The 23024-nt window shown below is 40.4% G+C and overlaps 1 protein-coding gene across 2 annotated transcripts in view; it reads right to left on the bottom strand.

Moving 5' to 3' along the window:
* The window catches only part of DAB1 (DAB adaptor protein 1), a 1108601-nt gene that overhangs the window by 910032 nt on the left and 175545 nt on the right, over positions 1-23024 (bottom strand). For both annotated transcript variants that reach the window (XM_054691843.1, XM_054691842.1), the window contains exon 2: positions 11469-11597. The gene's annotated coding sequence lies outside the window, so the exon portion shown is untranslated. The remainder of the gene's footprint in view (positions 1-11468; positions 11598-23024) is intronic.

Genomic DNA, 23024 nt, shown 5'->3' with positions numbered 1-23024 from the left:
ATCTTGTAGGCACGTAATGTGATTGCTAAATGACTAAATGAACGAATAACATGTGATTCCTTTTACCTTCCCCAAAACTGGCACATAGTAGGTAAAAACATGTTGAAGGAACAAACTTCAACAAGACCTTCACCATCATCTCAAATTGCCATCCAACGACCCCAACCCATCCCTGCCTGGATCTGAAAGGAAATGGAGGCAACTTTTAAACATTCCTCAGCAAGCTCATCTTTACTATGTTGCACACAAGACTAGAGAGGTTGCAGGTTACTTGGTTAACCCACAGAGAGTTTGAAGCTTTACAACACAGTTGTCAATTTCTCTAAGAGATGGAAACATGTTCCAGAATATCTGAATCAATGTATCTTTGAAAACATGTTAGTACTCATTTCACTTGACCTTCAACCCCTATTTAAATCCTTGTTAATTGCTTTTCTGGAATCAAAAGGTGTTAATTGTTTTCATAATCACGTCCAGTTTCCAAACCCACACTGACATTTCTCTACCCTCCAGACCCTTTTTAGTCTTCCCTGAGAAACTCAAAGCAGTATGTGCTGTTAAACTCTTATGGGCAAGATTCAAGGTAAGAGGCAATGCATATAGAGGAAAAATTCCAGTTGTGTAATTACTGCCTTGGAGACTTGGCAGGGAGAGGCAGGTGTCAAGTGAAAATGTTACTATTCTAGGTAAAGGCAGTGCCATACAATAGGAAGGCCATGGAATTTGGAGACTTCTATTTAAATCTCAGCGTCACTATAATCTGGTTGCATGACCTTGAACTAGTCACTTAATGTAGCTGGGCCTCAGTTTCTTCATCTATAAAATGAATGGTCCACAGATAATAACCCCTAAGATTAATCTCAGCTCTATTATTTTGAGATGCTAAAATGGCTCAAGACAGTTTGATGGCCAAATAAATGAAAGGTGCTTCAAACTACGAGGGCAGTTCATATTTTATTTATTTTTAAATTATGGGAAAATTCCTGTAGCCAGTTATTGAGTCTCCATTCACTGGTGGAACAAATGCCCATGACTTCAAAGATAAAACAATAAGTATTAAATGTAGAAAATAGAAAGGGAATAAAACTGTGCTTTTGTGTTTACAGCCATATAAACAACTTTTATTTCATCAGTAAGTAGTTCATTTTTCAACCCCAGAAGGCAAGAAAATATTTAGAATAGCAAGAAGATAATACATTAATATAATGCCTACCTACTATTAATTACCATTTATTCAGCACCTATTATATATAAGCCAGACACTAGGTCAGAGATATTTCTCATGCTATCTCATTTCATCTCGACAGCCACACCATGAGGCAGACATTGTCTTCCCCATTTTATACATGAGAAATCTGAGACCCAACAGGATATGACTTATGCAGTGTCATATAACTAGTTAGTAAATGTGAGCTCTGGTCTGTTTGATACTCAGACCAATATTTTTCCTACTGTATCACTTCTGAAATATTTCTACTAAGCAGAAATCTGCCCATCAGTGGGGCTAAGCAAGCAGAAATTAGGGATGCTGTAATAGGAATCATTATACTGCAATGCTTCCTGAGTGCCCAGACTCTGAAGTGAATCCCTTCCAATCTGAAAATCAATGATCATATGACATTAAGTCATTGCAAGCAGAGAAATAAGAAACAAATATCGCTAACCCACCCCCAAGCCCCAAGAAGCTGCAATGTCTGCAATATGCTCATTTTCTTTTTAATATTTCTTACACCTATCTTTCTTTCATCTTAATTTTTTATCAGATTTAGAAAAGTCTACAACCTATACCTCCCCCAACTGCTATTATTGTTCCATACTTTTGATGACCTGTTAGAATCATAGAATTTTTATTCTGCATTGAGACTTGTATAATCCCAGGAGGTAGAATCAGGAATATGAAATTTAATTCAATAGGATAGGCAATATCCACCTGTAATAATAGGCAATGTTACACTGGGCTGCCCTACTTAATAATGAGCTCCCTCCTTTTTACTGCATGTGTTCAAGACCGTACTTAAATACCACCTCTACATGAAGCCGTGGTCACTAATCACCTAAAATAACATATTCATAGCCATTATATCTCTAGAATTCTTGTAAGTAGCTTTGAATATATTTAAATTTTCTCACTAGACAATAAACTGAGGACAGAGACTAGATATCATGTAGGGAATTTTGTATAATAAAATGTTTCATGCAATGACTTTCGTATAATAGAATTTTGTATAATAGAATGTTTCATGAGATGAACTCATCATCTTCATCTTCATCATTAATAGTATTTTATCAAGAGACACTCCAGTTAATTCTTCAACAAATAGACATCCTGAACTTCAATTAGGACTTCAGTGAGTGTTTCCTCCCAGGAAAAGAGTACAGTAGAACCCACAGACAAAGTTTCCCTCTTTATAAGTGACCTGATAACATTGCTGATCCCAGCTGAGAAAATGGGTAAAAATATGGAAGTCCAGGGGTGTCATGAGCAGAAAAAGACCAGGATGATGGCCACAAATTAAGTTTATAGATGTAAGGTGATCATAGGAAAAATCAAATGAACTTATGACTCAAGCTGAAATCCAAAAGTTGGCAGCTTAAAAGAAAGATTGTTTTGAACCCAGCATGTGGCAAAGACTAGAACTCTGTCACACTCTACCTTGTGTGGTTGTCATGCATTGGGCACAAGAACCAAACGTGTATGTGTGTATAACTTATGTGGTCATTTATTATGTGCTAGTCATTGTTCGAAGTATTTTTCATAGATTGACTCTTATCTTATGGATGAAGAAATGGAAGAATAGAGAGTTAAGTAATTTTCCCAAGTTCACATGGCAAGCAGATGGAAGAGACAGGATAGAGTTTTAGATCATCCAGATAAAATCATAGGGAGGGAGAGTTCTTTTTTTAAAAGATTTATTTATTTATACAAGAACCGGGGTACAGGCCAGATGTGTGGGAGGGTGAGAGGATTCACCAGAGACAGAGCGGGGAACAGAACAGGCAGACTGACTGAAATACACTGCTGAGGGGAGCAGTGGGCAAGACAGGAGAGGTCTGCTGCGCCATGTGGGATTTTCGCCGGCTGGCTGGGATCGAACCCGAGCTGCAGAAGCTACGGACAGCCTCACAGTGCAGCGCTCAACTGCCTGCGTCACCAGGGAGGCCCAGGGAGGGAGACTTCTATAGGGGAAAAAGAAATTCCTACTAAGGAGAATAGATGGGGTCCCAAGGGTATAAGTGGAAAACTAAGAGGAATGTGAGCATATGAGTGTGACCTATAGGCAGAAAAATGGGAAAAAACATGGAATGTGGCCAGAAGACCAACTGAGAGATAGCGACGAAGGGCAACTTGCATTGTCAGAGGAGATCTGACCAAGAGAATGGAAGTCTGGAGGCCAATGCAGAAGTAGGTAGAGTAGAAAGGCTGGAAAACAGGTGACGTGGAAGGAGGTAACAGTGGATCTTAAGGGCAACAAGGAATAATCTGGATCAATCCCAAGCAACATCAATCATTCAATTAAATCGAGGTTGCTTGAATGCAGAAACTGAAACCACTGTTAAGCTAAGAAGGAGCTAAGGGGCTGGGCACCAAAGACATAGAGCAGTTGGTCCAGACATTCTTCTTCCTTTTCTTGTGAAGTAAAGCCAGTCCTGATGGTTTAGGAAAGATAGCTTACAAGAGGCTGTCAGAGGATTCACCTTGCTAGAGAATTCAGGTTATTGGCTGCTACTTCTGAGGGACCTAACAAAGAGTCCACAGGCTTTTAGAAGCCAAACCTTTAGTCTCAAATCACCTGGATGCCTGGAGGATCCACCTGCTCCTGACTTCCCTGAAGCATCATCACTCAAAGGCTCTCTAAGTGTGTAAGGGCCAAACTACTGCCCCATGCAGATGTCTAAGCTTAATTTGCTGATGAAATTACAACAGATACTTGTGGCACAAGGGGTTAAGCGCAGCACTGTGACGCTGTCTGCAGCCTCTGTAGCACAAGTTTGATCCCCAGCCGACCAGGGAGCTACCCACATGGGGCAGCAGACCTCTCCTGTCTCACCCACTGCTCCCTTCAGCAGTGTATTTCATCAGTCTGCCTGTTCTGTTCCCCACTCTGTCTCTGGTGAATCCTCTCAACCCCCACACTCTGGCCTGTGCCCCAGTTCTTGTATGCACAAATAAATAAATCTTTAAAAAAAAAAAAAAACAGATACTTGAGAAATTCTTTTTTGACTCTGATTCTACTTTTACAGAACAGATATGTAAAGATGTTTTGGAGATGCTGGACTCAGTGGGAACCCCCAGAAAGCTAAGTGGGATTCTGATGAGTGGGCTGTGTCCTTTAGGGGTGGACCTGGGTTGGTTTGAGTCCCAAATTTGCCTCCAGGGATTTAAAGTGATTCCCTTTCCCTCTGTGAACCTCAATATGTATATGGGACTAAACAACCTCTAAGATTCCTGCACTTCACCGATTATTATTATTATTGGTACCAGTGTGCTAACAGGCATGACTCAAGATACACTTGGGGCCTCCCGTGGTGGTGCAGCAGTTGAGCCCTGGACTGCGAAGCTGCTGCCTGCAGCCTCTGCAGGACCAGCTTGATCCCCGCCCGCCGGCGAGGGTCTCACACAGCACAACAGACCTCTCCTGCTGTGCCCACTGCTTCCCTCGGCAGTGTATTTCATCACTCTGCCTGTTCTGTTCCCAGCTCTGGCTCTGGTGAATTCTCTCACCCTCCCGCACTTCTGACTGTACCCAGTGCTTGTATAAATAAATAAATAAATCTTAAAAAAAAATCAAGATGCACTTGAAATGCTTACTTTTTAAATTTTCTGTGTCCACATAAAATAAAATCAGTTATGTTAAAAGCAATATCCTAATAGTTTATATACATATTTATGAATATAATTATATTATGTCTGAAATTTGCTTTAAATTAATTACCCACAAGTGGGGGTAATGGATGAATTAAAATAAGCAAAAAATTAGTAAAATGTTCAGACTCATTGAAACTGGGTAATGTGTAAATAGGAGCTTATTATACTATCTCTCCACCTTTATGCATGCTTTAAAGTTTTAATATTAAAAAGTTAAGTAATAAGTAAACAAGTAAAAAATATATTTCCCAGCATAATCTTTCCCTATCCCTAAATTAAAACTCACAACTCTCACTCTTCAATAACAGCCTGTTTTGCAGGATCTTTAAGTTACACATACAGTTGTAATTCAGATATGAGAATCCAGTTCCTGATATAAATGGAAGCCTGACCATGACTTAAGTTTGATCGCATTTCTCTCAACTCTGGTGATTTTAGGATGGAAACTCACAGAAGGAAATAGAAGAGGCATGGCTGGCAGAACCTTTCTTTGATTTCTCGGATCTGCCTCTGCATGTGAGCTAAATATGGTTTCTTGCCAGCACCTTCCCACACCTTACCCAACCAAGGGTGGCAGGTGAGAAAAGGAGAAGGAGAAGAGGCAGGAAAGAGAATTACTTGTAGCTGCCCTAATGAGAAAACTGGTATTAGAGTCTGGGTGTCTTTTAGATGTTTCAAGTTTCCTCTTGGTCTAGTGGAGAAATTTTGAGGACTCTTTAGAGCAGTGCTGTTCAGTGGACATATAATGTTGCCCATATACTTCATTTTCTTTTCATTTCTTCATCTTCAATATTGAAAAGTAAAAAGAATCAGATGAAATCAATTTAAGTAATATAGTTTACTTAACATAACTAAAATATGATCATCTCCCCATGTTATCAATAGAAAACTATTAATGGGCTATTTTACACTCTCTTTTTCATACTGAGTCATTACAGTTTATGTTCTCAGTTCAGACAAGTTTCAAGAGCTCAGTAACCACATGCAGCGATCATCTTGGACAGCATCAATTTAGAGCCTGCCATCCTGACAACTTCTAGCTTGCAGTTCCCATGCCCATATCCAGGTGACATGATCACATGACCCAGTTTGCCAGGGAGAGTCCTGGTTTAGTCCTGTTGCCTAGCTTTATTATTAAGGCACGTGGCTATTAGTGGTCCCTTCACTCTCCCAAGTGTGCCTGTTTATAGATAATGAATCATGTGGTTGCCCTGCTTAGACATCTCTATGTTGCATGGGAACTGGCGATGATTTCCTTATGCCTTGAAAACACAGGCAGTCCTTGTGAGCCACCGGTTTGAGTTGCCCCTGCTGCTCTACCAGTCTGCTGTACAGGACCCAACACAGCCAGCTTTCTCTCCCACGTGGCCCCTGGCTGGTCCTTAGGGAACACTCACACAACCTGGTCCTAGCAAACTCTACACTGTTCTAGAGTGTGGGTGAATTCAAGCTGAGAGTGGTCTTCAGTCTCCCCACTTGAGGGATCAGACTCTTTCTCCCTAGATTAAAAGTGAGAAAACTATAGCCCATAGTGCTAAAAATAGTTTTCACATTTTTAAAAGGTTGAAAAAAATCAACAATATGTAATACAGTTAATATGTCACCTACAGTGCCTAATTTACTACTTGGCCCTTTACAGAAAAAAAAAAAAAATCAGCTGACTTCTACTCTTTATCTTCTGGGGAAAAGGAAGGTCAGACCCCAGTTCACTTAGCTCCATCACAAGGCATTACCAGTTAAAGTAGGGGAGGCAGATCCGTCACCTGCCTTGATGTTAGGAATAGACCACTGTTCCCATTCCTCCTCCCTGATAGTCAGTGAGGATTCTGCCCATACATTCTTTATTTTTAAGTTTTCATTTGAGGAAATATTAGGATATCACCATGAGATATTTCCACCATAGTAGACCACCACGAAATCACCCATAGTCATCCACCATGCTTCCTTTCCTTTCAGAGCCAGATAGATCATTCTTAAAGGAAACTTCATCACCAGTTCTCTCCCTTTTTGCTCTCTCAATTCAAGGCCATCTCCTCCAAACATCTGCTTGATGTCATCTGGCATTTCACTTTGGAATTTTATTTCTATGATATCTCCCTTCGATTCCAGTCAAGGTTTCAATTTTTTTTTTAAGATTTATTTTTATACAAGAACTGGGGTACAGGCTAGATGCACGGGAGGGTGAGAGGATTCACCAGAGACAGAGCGGGGAACAGAACAGGCAGGCTGACTGAAATACACTGCTGAGGGGAGCAGCAGATGAGTCAGGAGAGGTCTGCTGCGCCATGTGGGATTATCACCGGCCTACTGGGATCGAACCCGCGCTACAGAGGCTGCAGACAGCTTCACAGTGTGGCACTCAACTACCTGCACCACCAGGGAGGCCCTCAACGTTTCCATTTTAAGCTCTCCTCACTACACTGCATTCATCCTCACCATAGCCAACACCATCATTTATAATGTGTTTTATTGGATATCCTGAGTTTGTTGGTTCTTGGTAGTACTCAAAAGGAATAGGATCTCTTTTGTCTTATTTTTAATCCCTAACAATGCTTAACACAATGCCTCACACAATCAGAGATCCACAATAACAATTATGTGAAAGAAAGAACTAATGATAATTTATTCACATGCCCAACACTCCCATCCAACTGAACAATTCAAAATTCTGTGAAGAAACTGACATCTCCCCCGACCCACCAATTGTCTTTGTGTATACCACCTGGCATTCTTTTCCCCTTCTATTCTCATCTACCAGTCTTGAAGGTGAAGTTCAAATAAAACAATCATAACTTATTATGAAAAAATTAAAATAAACCTCTCTGTTACCCTAAAATATAAAATAACAGCTCCAGCTAGACCTTTCCAGAGCCTCCCTGGAGAAACTCAGCTTTCCTATCTCACCCTCTCCTTATACTTAAATAGTACCTAGATGCAACAGTCAGAAGCTTTCCTCCTCTCCTTATACTTAAAGTAGTATGCCTTTATCTAGTTTTCTAATTGTTCTCCCATCAGATGTGGGCTCTACATGTTAAAATCACCTGGGAAGCCTTTAAAATATACTGATGACTGTTTTCCATTCTAGACCAAGGGAATCAGGATCTTTAAATTGGAACCCGGGCATTCACCTTTGGTAAATGGTCTTCTCTGATCTAATATGTAGCCAGAGTTGATACCCACTGTAAACAATGGTGAGCTACCAGAAAGTAAGGACTATAGCTTGTCTCTGCAACTCTAGTTATTAGCAAAAATTAGCAATTAATAAATAGTTGTCAAGCAAATGGACTATGAAGCATAATAGAAATGTAAGGAATAATTTATGTAAGTCTACTCACAGAAGTTTATTAGAAAATGTTGGGAGATAAACGATATATTAATCTAATGACTTCTGGTTAATTGGACAGGTTTGTTTAACCACATCAAGCCCATAAATTGACTAGAACCCCTTCTTACTAAGCAGTTTTCCCAACTGTGGTAAAAGTTGGCCTAAAATGAATATATACGAGCCCTGCAAAAGCATGAACATGAAGGCGGTTCATTAGCATGGTCTCTAACCAAGCCCAAAAGAGCGAGCTCCAATACCCTTTCTCATAATGTAGGTATATTTCAAGGTTGTTATCTCACAACTGTCAACCCCAGTCTCTTCTTGCCTTCTGTTATATAATTTATATTTGAGACTGGCACAAGTTTTTTTTTAATTAATTTGTTTGTCAAATAACACTCTCAGCTCTTTTGTAATTATGCCACCTGTTAGTAGCATCAAGTACAAACATATCTCTTGGTTTTCACCTGTTAATTTGTGCCTCTCCTATACTTAGAGAGCGAAGGATATAATCATAAGATCAGAAAATTGCTGATGGTCAGGAGAGGACGACATGAAGGTGTGCGTGCCTTTGCAGGTAATTGCTCTACAGTGAAATAGTGCCATATGGTGGGAAGCTCACAAAGCAACTCTGGCTTTGAGTTGGTGCCTGTCACCTACTCTGTGTCCTTGGACAGCTCAGCTCACCTCTTTGCAGCTTATAAATCCATCTCAAAAATGGAAAGGAATATGAAAAGTATTTCAAATGACCAACAGAGTTACTATGTTGGTGAACTAAAACAACAGGTGATTAAACACTTACTAAACTATAAACATCTATGTCAATATGCTTACTCCATTCCTTCTGTGAAAACATTGGCTATGCACCTACTGTGTCAGGTACTGAAGTGATACAAATAATGATTCCTGTTACCATAAGTATAGGGATCTTTTGATATTTTGTCATGGTTACTTATATGTGTCAACTTGCATGCCCAGGCATTTGGTCCAGCATTCTGGGTGTGACTATCAGGGTGTTTCTGGATGAAATTAACACTGGTAGACTGATTAAATTGATAGACTGAGAAAAAGAGAATTTACTGTACCTAATATGGGTGGATCTCATCCAATCAGTTAAAGACTTGAGTAGAATCAAAGAAGCTGAGTGAGAGGAAAATTCTCTCTGCCTCATTGCATTGAGCTTGCACATTAGCTCTTTCCCTGTCTTCAGGCTTCAACTGAAGCATTGGGGCAGGAGCCCACAGTTTTCAGACTGGAACTACACCATCAGTTCTCCTGGGTCTCCAGCTCCGTGTGTGTGAATGTGTATGTTATGTGAGAATCCTATTGGTTCTTTCTGTGGAGAGCCTAGCTGAGATATTATCTCTAGCAATATGTCCTTTTCAGGAACTTCAGAGATAGTCTTTTTAAAATAAAATGTCTTACTTTACTGGAAGTGTTTCTAGTGCATTCACTAGACAGACTTGTGTAAATCAGTGATTAACAGAGTCAGTCCACAAACTTAAAAACACTGATTCCCAATCCTGAGACCAGATGTTCTGAATCACCACCTTAAGTGAGAAAAGCCCAGAAATTTGGACTTTCAATGGTCTTTCAATGACTAACCACATTTGGGAATTAACAATCTAAGAGACTTGATTTAGGGAATAATGAACTGTGGACCTATCCTGGTATCTGAAATTTCATTACCTCAAGTGCATATGGTTGATTTCTCTCTCATCCCTTCTTAAATGCAGATAAGGTAGAGAGACAAGGCTTTTAGCAATAAAGTTAGGATATATTTATCCTGAATTCAGTTCAGCTTTACTGTTCTTCCTAAATCCAAACACCTTTGGGGTATCTCCAGTGCCTACATAATAAAACCCAATCTCTCATGAATTCATCTGAGTCCTACCAAAATTTGCAGTGGCATAGGTGTTCACCACAGTCACACACATACATCTTATGGCCCAAGCCACAGAGATGGACTGAGTCCCTTTTTGATGCCTTCCGTTGCACCAGTTCTCACCTCCATCTGGTGGGCTCTGTCATTCCAAATATTCCTCCTCTAGCTTTTGTCTCCAAAGGCATTTTATTCATGTGACTTCTCTATGATGTGTCCCCAGACACCACAATAAGGCACACAAAAAGGTTCAAATATCAATATATTAACAGAGGTGATTGACTTGGTCTCTCATTTTTCCTGCACGGCTATCAAAAGGAAATGAAAAAATCAGATGTTTAGCTACACAACAGACATGACACACAGAGAGGGCCCAGAGTGTAAGAAAGGCAGCACAGAGTGTTGGTTAGACACGAGAGCACTGAAGAGACACATCTGGGCTTAGTTCCTGCCGCTCCTATTTACTAGTGGCATGATGGCTAAGCCACTTCTCAGTTTCTTCATCTACACGTGAGGATGATGATGCTAGTATCTACCTCACAAGGCTGTGATGAGGATTAAATAGGCTAAGCTACATCCTCAGAATATATCAGATAAACCAGCTAATAAATTAAACTTGTTATTAGCTTTTTCTTATTATTTTATCAAAGTTTTACCTGAGCACAGGTCTGGACAATGGAAGATTCCTGATTCATAGTTGAAAAGAAAAGTGGGGGAGCCCTCACGCTAACTTATCGCCAGAGGCATTTCCACTTCTGAAGGGTATTCACCTTACGGGAAAAAAGCTAAAGAGTTATATCCTCGTCTTCCACGAGTTGCCATTCTTTCCTGATGAATTTCCTTAAGGAATATAGATCCACAGGAGATTTATGTGCATGCTCTGTTTCCCAATAGTTAAAGCAACTTATTTGCCACCACTAAGCATTCATTCTTTTCCTGGAGGTCAATTCTCAAGGTGCCACTCCTGTCAAGGGCAAGACTGATGGAGCAGCACTGCTAAGCTGACAGCTACCACAGGGAGACCATCTTCCTCTTTGTCTCTGGACTGGGAGGAGAAATAGGCCAAACTCTGAAACCACCCTTGAAACTGAAATGTGACCTTAGATACCAGTTGATCCCATTCACTGCCCTGAATATGACAAAGCAATGGCCTAGATGAGGGGAAATAACAGAATAAAGTGCAGAACTGTAGTTGCCAATGGTCACATGTTTGTAACAAAGAAGCCCTGTCCTGACTGAACAGAGAAAAGGAAGGGCGATGTAATGAGGTTTTCAAATAAACAAATAGGTTGAAGTTTTTAAAAATCTGACATTAAGTTCTTCATACTTTTATATTCTTATTACTTTTCTTTACAGAATAAGAATGACAATCAACTTTTTATATTTCACGTTCTTACCTGGGTAAATAGAGATTGATGATTCTATGTCCTTCTCCACTGTTCTGTTGCTGTTGTTTGGTTGTTTTTTCAGTCTACAAAATCTCCAGGAGTTTGGGACTCTCTGATGTCAAGATTGAGGAGTGAGGGCTGTGGAATCAGAAAGACCTGAATTATTATCTTTATCCTTCTTTCAAGTTGGACACCTGCAAGCGATTTAGTTAACTGCTCTGTATCTCTAAAATGGCAGCCATAACAATCATGCCTACTTTATGGAATTGTTGTGGGATGAGAAGAGATACCAGATGGCTTGTGGTTAGCAGTGGGCCTAGCAGAAAGATGGTGAAGGTTGGAGCTTAAATAAGTTTTCCAGAATTCAACCATGTAGATAAAATGCTAAGATGAAGAGTAAATTCAGGAAGAACTAAGAAGCATTTAATTCCCCTAAGCAGGATTCTTCCTGAGATGTAGATTGTCTGCTTTGAGGACTGCTACAGACAAACAGGGTTTGTATGTTACTAATCTGAACCATTTTCTAGTCTAATAATTTTAAATTAAGTCAGCTAACTTCTTGAACCTGTTTCCTCATATAGTAGAATACAATCTCCCATTATAGAACATTAATGCATTAGGCATTTTACACACATTGTTACTTAACTTACACAGCAACCCCACAAAACAGATAGTGTTAATGATTGTTATTTGCATTACTTCTGTCCTATAAAGTTGCATGATATCTGAACTGTTGCTCCAAAGGGAAGAACAGGGTGAGGTTTCTGTGAGCCTCTGATACATTTTCACCCAGGAATCAACACACAACATTATTATTTGTATATTTCTGTTAAAGAGGCCTTATTTAATATGTATTATTGATTCATTAACATTAAACTCATAGCCAGCAGAACTACAATTCTCCCCGGAATGAAACTTTTCCAACACATGTATCTTTTCCAGAAAGTACATCACAGTCTTCTTGTGCTTAGGGGCACAGGAGAGCTCTCAGCATGGCATTTGGGGCCATGCTGAACAATGACATCACCAGCAAAATCTCAAAAATGTGTGACACGTGGCATTAAAAAAATGTGTGACACGTGTCCTCGCAAAGGACACTTGTTCACATTTATGAGCCATGAAACAGGAACAGAGAGCTTCGCTTGCACACATGAGCATTGGGCAGCTTCCTGTTGCTCTGGGCATATCTGCTAATGACCACAAGAGTGCCACAGATATTGGTTACAGATAAATTTTAGTGAGTTGTTGCATTCACAGATACAGAATCTAAAAAACTAAAGGTTAACTCTACTATTCACAGGAAAGGAATCTATTGCTCATATAATTTATGACATACTACTAGTTTGTGGCTAAATTGATTTAAAATTGGGTGTCGGTGTCACCAAAGACCCACGTTCTATCCATTCCTCACCCCAGCAGCTTGCCCTGCCTGTGTCCCAGTATGAAAAAGGAGGTTTTGCATAGCTCCCTCACAGAAGGATGGAGGAGATCAAATTAGCTGACAGTGTTGAGGATGCTTTGGAAACTGTAGAGCATTATACACATGTAAGCAAGTGTTACAAATAGGTTCACTTAGAGCGAAGTTGCGCTACCTAGAATTAAGGCCGAATGCAATGAACTTCATTCTCCCACAGCAGAAGAGAACAAGAAGAGAACTAGGACCTTGAGAGATTCATGACTGGGTAATCCTTATCTCAGCAAGCAATGAGAAGCCAGTGATTCAAGCTAATTCAGTGCAGCCTCAGTGGGATTGCTTTTCTAGGGTTCTGAGAACAAAAGAAGTACTCACAGAATATTTTAGCTATAAGATCAAAATGCAGATTGTATGCAGTATAAAAAAGTGTTTCTGATGTCAAGTTCACTTATAGTTGCCGCTACAAAAATCCACCACCCAGGGCCATATAAAAATCAACAGCAGTAGCATTAGGCAGCAATGCAGATATTGATGAATGGGAGGTATTGTCTCAAAACCCATCTCCAGCTACTTGCTGTGTTTTAATGAGGGAGGGGGCTTAGAGTCCAGAGGCTCCATATTAATTACAAAGGGTATTTAATAATTGAGGCCAGAATCATCCATATAAGATCTAAAGAATTAACCACTTCTTATAAAAGGAATTGGTAAAGAGGGAGAAAAAGGACTTAAAAATGTTTATACCCATGAATTCCAAATCAAGAAAGCTAATAAAATGATCACATGAGAAAAAGCACTGAAACACAGAAAGTATTTGTTTCTTATTTTTTAGCTTTTATGAGTAATAGGGAATTGGTCTAAAAATTATGATACATCCATACAATAAAATACTACATGCAATTAAAAATTATGTTATAAGAATTGCTAACATGGGAAAAATATTCAAAGTACAGTATTAAGTAAAAAATAAAAGCAAAAGCAGGATACCAAAAAAAAAAAAAAACGAATTGAATTGTGTTTGCGCATATGTATATTCCTAAAAATTAAAAAAAAATTGGATGGAAATATGTTAAATGTTCACAATGACTGATTTCTTGTTTGTGAAATGAGCAGTTTTTATTGTTTATGAGCAGTTTTTATTCATTTCTTTTATTTCCAAAGCTTTTACCATAAATATATACCATTATTATTTTTAGATGGGGAGGCAAAGAGTATAATGAAAGTACAATCCAATTTGCTGTCACACTCCACACCAAAAGACTGCTTTGATGAACAGAAGCACAGATTAAACAAGATTTAGCCTGTTCATCTAACAGGTCACTGATCTGTAAAAATATCAGATGTTTTCAGATTTTTCAAATCATTTATTATTAAGCAACTAGTTGGACTGTAGCCAACTTAATTAAACAAAGAGCATGAGATGGCCCTATCCCCAGAACAACTCCTGAGGGCTGGGACTCTCCTCTTTTTAACTTTCTACTGCCACAGAGCTGACATTCAATAAAAACATATTGAAAGAAAGAAAACATTGGGGAAAGGCTGCCATAAAATCACAATGCAGAAGCTATCTGTCATGTCTTTCATTTGTTCTTTTACTCAATTCAAAGTTTTATCAAGCACTTACTATATCCATCCATCCATCCATCTATTCATCTACCTACCTACCTATCTGAGTAGGGATGAACAGCCTTCAAGAAAGCTATAGATAAAATGCTAAGAGAATTAAGAAGCTGGAAGACTTTCTCCAGGTAAGAAGTTCAGAGAAATATTCCAGGAAGTGTTAGGGTTTAAGCTGGGTCTTGAAAGATGGAGAGCATTTAGACATGAGTGTGGAGACGGCAGCTCACTTGAATTGATGACATGGAGCAGAGTCATGAAGGGGAGGATTCATAAGGCTTAGAGAAAGCAAGAAATGTTTCCACTTGGCAAGAGATGGAGACTTCAAGGAGGTGTGGAGGAGAGGCTGAAGCAAAGCCCTGGGGCCTGGTCATGAGGAAGGGTTCTGAATGTCATGTTATGATTTACTGTCTCTCTTAAAGGAGAACAATGGAAAGCCTTTGTGCAGGAGAGTGACCTGTTCAGAGAAATACTTTCTGAATGATACTTTGGGAAGCAATTGGTAAAATTGATGTAAAGAGGGAGGCAGGAACTGAAATGGGGCAAAATCCCCAGGTAATAACTTCCAGTGATGACTGGGAATATTCATCCAGTTTAAGCAGCTGGAAACTCAGCTCTTATTTCTTTAATCACTAGGACAGTTCCAGTTCTCTGCTGCTGGATTTTCTTTAACTTGAGATGCTAAGGACCAAGCTTTACAGATAAGTTTAAACACTGATCTCAACCACATCCCCTACCCTTCCTCCCCTCCAGAAGCAGCTGAATTGATTTGCAAATATATGCAGATACATGCGAATAACAAAGCCATTAACATGTGCCCTAAGACTCAAAGGGAAAGGTTTGCTTTGATCAAAGCTCATAATGGGATATATCCAAGGGGCAGAAAAACAATATCCTAGGCCCAAACAAAGGCAGGTTTAGAGAGCAGAATGCTTGGCCAGTAGCTTCTATTCAGTCAATTATTAAAGCGGGCACATGGTTTCCCCTTCTACTTCCCCTTTTCCTAAATTTGGAATTGCTGTTGAAAAGCTTACCTCACTTCAACTATCAGGGTTGTTGTTTTCTTTTTTTTTTTTTTTTTAAAGATTTATTTATTTACTTATACAAGCACTGGGTACAGTCAGAAGCGCAGGAGGGTGAGAGAATTTGCCAGAGCCAGAGTGGGGAGCAGAACAGGCAGACTGAGGAAGTACACTGCTGAGGGGAGCAGCGGGTGTGGCAGGAGAGGGCTGCGCGCCATGTGGGACCCTCACCAGCCGGTGGCTGGGGATCGAACCGGTGCTGCAGAGGCTAAAGGCAGCTTTGCAGTCCAGCGCTCAACCGCTGCGCTACCGGGGAGGCCCATCAATATATCAGGGTTACAAGTAGGCATAAAAGTGTGTGTGGTATGTGGGGGTGGTGGGGGTTAGAGGCAAGTGCACATTATATACTGCATCTGACCCTCTAAACTTTGCTTCTCAAAGTGTGGTCCATAGACCAGCTGCATCAACATATCTATTTTGGGAATATTAGGAATGCAGAATCTCTAGCCAGATTCTAGAACTAATGAGTCAGAGTCTACATTTTAGAAGATGCCAGTGATTCCTGTGATAACATATTCCTTATGATAACATAAGAAGCACTCATCTAAATGACCTAAGCATCCATAATTATGATCTCTAAAGGCCAGGAATATTTCTTACTTAATTTCACATTCCCCAGGAGCAATGCATGACACGGAACTGGCAGTCAATCAAAATAGTTCTCTCTTCCCTTTTTTGTAAAATGAAATAATAGCTATCTCAGTGGCTACCACATGGAGTAGATGGAATATTAAATGTAAAATATTCAATCACAATGTCTGGCATGTGTGTTTGTATGTATGGGGAGAGGGTACCCAAAGTTTTTTCATTCCCTTCTCATTCCTATTTCCTGTTAACAGCTATTGTTGAACTGAACACTAATAACTAATGCTGAGCATTTTGTATTTTCTAAAACATCATCTAATCTTCATGTGAGCCAGCAAGAATTGCCAGTTGTGCCTCACTAACCAGAAAACCAGGATTCAGAGAGGTTGAAGGGCTGTGTTAAGTCATAAGATAGGCAGGGCAGGACTGGAATGTGAAACAGGCCCCTTGCAACTCACCCTTAACCTGCAGCTACTCTATCCATAATACAGAACCGATGACATACACATAACTACTAAAATGTCTTCTCTGTGAGTACACTACCTTCAGTGTAGAAACCAAGCTCTTTAGCACAGCTCAGTAGAGGGCAGTATATTCAGATCTACCTTACAGAAGGTGTGATTTGTCCATAGAGTGGTGGTGGACTGGCCAGGTCAACTAGGACAATACCTCAAAAGACCCAGGGAGATTTCCATAGTCTGGCCCCTGCCTGCTTCTCTGACTGTAGATCCTTCCTCCCTACTGATCTTACCTCTTATTTTGGTTACATCTGTCAGTCCAAAGAGTCATCAGGACATTTCATATCACTTCATTTTACTACACAGTATGTCCTCACTTAACACTGTCTATAGATGCTTGGAAACTGCAACTTCAAGTGAAATGTCATATAACAAAACCAATGTTACCATGGGCTAATTCACATACACATGAACTGAGTTCCAAAGGCAAGTTTTTGCTCACAAAACCTCATCAATCTTCTAAATAAAGACCCCCCAATATCATTAATATTAAACAGTATGTATTCATTCACTTATTTTCCAAGCTGCTTTTTCCTCCAGCTTCAGATGAACTTTTACAGCCATTGGCACACAGATAACAATGTCATGTAAGAATAAGCCCAGCCTTTTTAATTGCAGAATTACCAGCAATGAAATGGTCATTTGGTCTCTCTTAAACCACTAAGTGTTAGAGTGACTTATTATATATAATCGGCATGCAAACTCTGAGGAACTAAGACACTATCTGACACATTGCTGGACTTTTCTTATACTTCCTTATAGTCCTTAGGATTCCAACTCTCTAGGGTGGTTATGGCCACTCCATTGAAGATGAGGCCATGAGAAGCAGGTAATGTAGGCAAGGTTATTTACAATTTATGCAATTTAACAGGAATCATGAGAGTCAGAATTCACACCCAGATCTTGAGGATTCTAAAGCATGTGTACTTATAGCAAGATGGTGTTTCAGTGCAGTTCACAGCTGCCTGGCGTCGTGAGCTGCACAGGCAGTACCAGACCCAGGACAGGTAGGATAAAAGGGAAGCAAACTCATGGTCTAAGGAGAGATAGAGTTTAAGGATCAAATGAGCAGAAGAAAACTTCAGTTTTGGGAAAAGATGCAGCATTATCTCAGCTTCTGGAGCTGGACACAGCTCTGGTCTCAGGCTCTTTGACTAAAGTTGCACCTAACGACAAGGCAGAGACACATACATACATGTCTCATGTTAAGCAGACACTTGCTTGTACTCTTTGCCTCCAAACACCCCTTGACCTGAAGTGGGGCTGCTGGAAGCAGAAGAAAAGAAGCTTCTATGAGGAGAGGGATCAAAACAGGGGAGAGAAAAGCACAAGGGACTACGGTGATGGTGCAAGGGTGAATTGGTGGTGGGAATTTTACGGGACTATACTGGAGAGAAGCAATCAAACACAGTACAAAAATGAACAATGATGCAATATATATATATATATATATATATATATATATATATATATATTTAAAAAGCAGATTCTAACAGGAGAGTGTTCTTCAGAATCTCCCCCAGGGATGGCAAGGAGGCTAGAGTAAGAGGCTGCACACAGGTAGGCCCCAGGTGTCTACTGATAAATCAGCAGCTATAAAGCACTGAGCTCTTTCTTTTGTATAAACTCATTTTATCTTCACAATGATACCATTATCTAGGAGCAATTATCAGCCCACTTTACAAATGAGGAAACTGAGGCACATGCACATTAACTCACTTCCCAAGGTCATGCTGCTTGTTGGTTATCAGGGAGAGCCAGAAGGGCTCAGTTTATGAGTTTATCTGAGGTCAGCTGTGGTTCTTATAGTCTACACTGTGACCAATTGTCTAATTGCCTACTTTATCACAATCCATCAAGCACCTTGTTCACACAGTTTTATCACCATAACAAAATGTATGCAATTCCAGTCCAAAGGGTTCTGCTAATTTTATCAAGTGTCTTTGCTAATAAAGTCCAGAAGATGATAAAGCAGGGTAAAGAGAAGCTGAAATATCTGGTGACATACCTAAATGATAACATCTATGTGTTAAAACATGTGCCCTAAGCAGAGCCCTCTGTCCCATCCCAGACCCCAGATCCCTTCTCAGCCAATGAGACTGATGTCTGAGACTCAGGTCCCCTCCCTCCCCTACCCCTAGTCTGTCCATTCTCTGGAAGAGGCACAGTGGAATAGCAGTGGAGACTGATTTGGGTGTCAGAATGCCCAGGTGGCTGTGGACATTTGCTTTACCTCTCTGTGCCTCATCTTCCTCTTTATTAGAGAGATAATAATAACACCCTATCAAAAATTTATCGAGGATTGAATAAGGCAATAAATGTTCCTGGCACATAGAAAGAATTCAATAATTCTTTCTGAAAAAAAATTCAGATAATAGCTAGTTATTGCCATTATCAATATTATTTGGGAGCAAAGACACTAGCAAAACTAGCAAAAGAATCTAAAATTCCACCTAGCACTTAACCAATGCTTTCCACACACATAGAATAAGGGGTGGGCTGCAGGGAGGAGTGATTGAATATTCATAAGCACCTCCAACCAAATTAATTGATAGAGTACGATAGTAATAAAGAGAATTAATTTCCATTTTAATAACTTCACATGCTACATGTTAAGTATAGGTCCATATTACCAATGGTCACACTATTTCCCCTTTGCATCTGTTCCATGTTGATTATGATGTCAGGAAAGCAAAAGTTAAATCCCTTTTTAAGGAAGAAAAAAAAATCTAATTTAATAACATTGCAATCCTGTTGAAAGCAGGATTAAATCTTAATAAGGGTGGAAGGATGTTGTGTTTCATGTCTGTTCCTCTTGAAGCCCGGCAACTTGTTCGGGGATAGAGACCGCGTTGTCAAAGGACTTCACAGCACAACCCTGGCCTCATCTCCCGGCATCCGGATGCAGCAGACATCTCCGATGGTGCTGACACTTCTATTTTCACTTTTCCCTTCCTGGTGCTTTTTCTCATTAAAGCAGCTTGATTCTGTAATTTCTACCAGTGCAGATGAAGATAAAATGACTCCCAACTTTTATTTTGACCTTATAAAACTACGTAATTGCTACAGAACCTTCAGGCTAAATGAATTTCCTTTGGATTGAGAACCTTGGTTAGAAGAATCAGAGTTAAAAATATACCACATATCCAAATAGAATTAGCTCATGAGCCAACGTGCTTTTGGAATGTATTGAAATTCAAGTCAACACCAATCTCATGAAAATTTAGTTTTTCTTTTTTTTTTCATTTCTTTTCTCATAAGTGCAACCAAAAGCAACCATCTCAATTCTCTCATCTCTCACTGACTATCCAAGTTCCCTGGGAGTCTCCTATTACTCACAAAATTGTGCCCAGGCTCCTGTGACTTCATTTGGGGTTCAGGGACTGGTTCTCACTTGATAACCCCTTTCCAACCACCCCCCCGCCAACACACACACTATTTCTGCTTTGTCATATTACATAGCAGTTATAATTTCAGTTCCCCAAACAGGGCACCCTAGGTCCTAGCTCTGAATCTTTACATGTGCATTACTGTCTCTTTGGAATTTTCTTTCCTACTAATCCTTCTACCAAGCTTCCAATCCACCTTTAGTTGGTTGCGGGGTCTTCCCCTTTGTGAATTTTTATGCCCTGCCTGGTGATCCCGCGCAGCTGCTCTGTTTGCGTGTGAACTGACGCAAGCCTGCCTTTTTTTTTTACAGTTGTCAAACTCTGCTGCAATGATTCGCTTACTTGTCTCTCATTCTTTGTAGGCTGAGATTTCTGAGGACAGAACCACATCTTTTCATGTTTCCCTACAGAGCATCTAGAACAACACTTGGCATATAGCTCTCAGCATATGTTTGTGGAATGACTAGTAAGCTCCAAACATATAACACTTATTATGCACCAGGCACAGCTCAATATAGTTTAACATCTATATATGCTCATATAAAACTCCCCAACATCCAAACTACGCTTCTCATCATCCCATGTTATAGGTGCATACCCTGGGGCACGGAGGGTGTAATAACCTGCCAAGGTTGCACAGCTAACAAGTGTCAGGTGCTGGAGTTCAGTTCAATCCAGGAACTGGCTGCAGAACATATTCACCCCAGAACAGTGGGAACGCAGAGTCCTCATCTAGAGGCTTGCAAAGGAAAGGCCCCATAACAATGACCGGGGATTAGCAAGTAGCCTTCCTCTAGTGCACTAGGGCTGGTGCTGGTTTTCTGGCGCTTCCTAGACTGTGCATGACTTTGAGGCTGTGTCAGGGCTGGTGGACAAAGAATAGCCTGATCAAAGAACCACTGTAGAGAGAGAGCAGCATGATGGCCCTGAGTTCTGACTGCTGGGTGATCACCCAGGCCCCTCTTTAATGAGGGCCTTGTACCCACACCAGCCTCTCTGCAGAGGCAGCTTAATGCCCACATGGTAGACCTTTGGACAGCTGGTCAGCAGTGGAAGTCATAAGTATCCATCCTTCTCTGCCAAGGCTCTGCCTTATTGTCTGTCAGGGCCAGGTCAGCTCTGTCCCTGAAAATAGGTCTGTTATTAACCTGGGCCCTGTCACAGGAGATTGCTGGGATGAACAGAAGAAAATGACAGGGCCATAGATAAAGAGAAGTTGGCTTCCTTAATGTCCTTCTGACATATCACAATTGGACTTCCTTGGATTCCTGCTCCTAGCTGGGATGCTAGTCAGGTCTAAGTACAGACAGACTGGATAGTCCTGCTTAATAAACTGATAGTTTTATAATGCTGAATTGTACTTTTAAATTGCCCATTCTCTTAATATTCAACATTTATCTGATACCTACTGTGTGCCAAACACTCTCTTATGTAGTAGGAAGGCAGAAATGAATAAAACAAAACAACAACTCCCCCCATCCCTCCTCTCCTCCCCACACCCATAACTAGCATCGTCCAGCTTCTACCAAGTGTCAGGCCTTCAAAGAGGACATTGGAACCCACAGTTATAAATACTGAGTGGCAGTTCTGTCCTGGGAACCTATGCCTAGCACACTGAAAACAAACACAACAGGGAGGGGAGTGGGGTGCAGGGAGTAATCTCTTTAGAAACCAGTAGGCTTTGCAAGAGATAGACACTGGGGAAGACAATTCCAGTGGGGAAAGCATGTACAAAGACCATTCACACAAAAGCATGAGCAGCATGGTCAGTACTGCAATACCCCTGGAACTCAGTTGAAGGAGGAGGGAGACATAGGAGGAAGCCAAGATATTCTAAGAAACTTAGTTTTATCTTGAAGGCAAGGGACATCCCTGAGGAACTTTAAGTGAAGAAGATGAAGACATTATTATTATTATTAGATTTGCATTCCAAAACTGGTGTTCCATCCACCAGAGTGTGGGCTGATGAGTTTGGGCCAAGAGAAACATGAGGCAGGGCAGGTAAGAGTGGGGGTTGCCAGTTAACAGCTGAAATGGGATGCAGCGTATGATGTTGGTAGCACAATTTATCCACCAAACTCAGTGTAAAAGAATGTATAATGGAAATGTGTACAGATCAAAGATCCAGGTAATATATTCTAGAATGAATGGGTCACTGAAATATTAATATATTACCTCTTTTTGTTGTTTTCCAACTGTTAACACATAAGAAGGCAGATAGCATACTCTTGTTAGCAACATTTCCCTCATTTCATATCAATTTTCCTACCAATATGAAGATATCATGGGGTCTGTATAAGCAGGGTCCAGGGATATAACACATTATGAGAAAGTATATCCTTTAATGTGCTATCAGAACACTATAGATTACAAATCACTTCAATCCCCAGTAGAATTTCAGAAATTCAGAGACTGTTCAGCCCAAAACTCAATGTATGGTCCCATATTTCAGCTCTTCTGCTCCCATTGCTTGGACTACTCTTCCAAGCTGCCCAAACCCTACTGATCCATAACCCATAATGTACTCAAAGTTCCTCCCATTCTGAAAGCTTCCTTGAATCTCATTGGATTTATCATCCAGTCTTTGGAGTTCTGGCAGTACTTATTTTTCTCATATGTAAGATGAGATCACTGTTACACCATGGGTTGAATACTTGGCAGAGTTATATAGAGAGGAGAATGTCAACCTATTTCATAGGATGATTTGATGGGCCGGGTAACTGCCTATTTTATCTCCAATCTATCCTCGTCCTTTTTTGCCAAGCTTATAAACATGCAAACTGCATTTCCTAAGGCACCTTGCTTTGGATTTCTGAGTATGTCTGACCAATTGGAGGTTTTGTGCAGTGACTGGAAGAGAGGAGGTGAGAAAAGGCCAGGGTATTTCTCCTCCCAACTCTCTTGGTGTTGGATCACCTACCCAGAAGGACATCTCTCCATGGCTCCTCTGTGGCTCTAGCCTC

Source organism: Talpa occidentalis, unplaced genomic scaffold, assembly GCF_014898055.3.
Source record: "Talpa occidentalis isolate TD23 unplaced genomic scaffold, MPIMG_talOcc4v2.1 talOcc4.9, whole genome shotgun sequence".
In the NCBI taxonomy this organism is placed as follows: domain Eukaryota; kingdom Metazoa; phylum Chordata; class Mammalia; order Eulipotyphla; family Talpidae; genus Talpa; species Talpa occidentalis.
Note: the sequence above shows the minus strand (reverse complement) of the source record. Positions and strands in the feature narration are given on the sequence as shown.